The sequence below is a fragment of the Rhinopithecus bieti genome, unplaced genomic scaffold (assembly GCF_001698545.2).
Source record: "Rhinopithecus bieti isolate Rb0 unplaced genomic scaffold, ASM169854v2 scaffold_3203, whole genome shotgun sequence".
Lineage (NCBI taxonomy): Eukaryota > Metazoa > Chordata > Mammalia > Primates > Cercopithecidae > Rhinopithecus > Rhinopithecus bieti.
This window is the reverse complement of record NW_016803958.1, coordinates 65117-65832: the sequence shown is the minus strand read 5'-3', so window position 1 is coordinate 65832 and position 716 is coordinate 65117.

The window sequence follows — 716 nt, the reverse complement described above, 5'->3', positions numbered from 1 at the left end:
TTTTTTTTTTTTTTTTTTTTTTTTGGAGACAGAGTCTTGCCTGTTGTCCAGGATGGAGTGCAGTGGCGTGATCATGGCTCACTGCAGCCTTCACCTCCCAGGCTCAAGCGATCTTCCTGCCTCAGCCTCCCTAGTTGCTGAGACCACAGGTGTGCACCACCATGCCCAACTAATTTTTAAATTTTTTGCAGAGACAGGGTCTTGCTATGTTATGTTGCTCAGGCCGGTCTCGAATTCCTGGCCTGAAGTTATCCTTTCACCTCAGCCTCACAAAGGGCTAGGATTACAGGCGTGAGCCACACCATGCTCAGCCCAAGTCGTATATTTAAACTTTTCTTTCTTTTTTTAAAAAAAATCAGATTTGGAGTTTATCTCTTTACTTGCTACTTTGTGAGGATATTTCCATTCTTTCTATCTCTCTTTCCCTTTAACCTTCCACCTTCTGTCACCTCTAACATTTGCATTTTTAGCTTTGTTGATCCCAAATAATGAAAACTGAAAAGGCATGTTATTGATTGTGACTATTATTTAACTCTGTGGATTATAATTTTATACCTCTGTATGTTTCCATCTGCTAGCTCTCTCAATTCTATTTTCTCAGATATTCTGTTGTTGAGTGTGATGTCCTTTCATGGCATTGGTTTCCCTCAATTGTTTGGTAATTCTTGCTCATATTTGATTTGAAATTCTGTGATGATCTTCTATGAATATGGTAT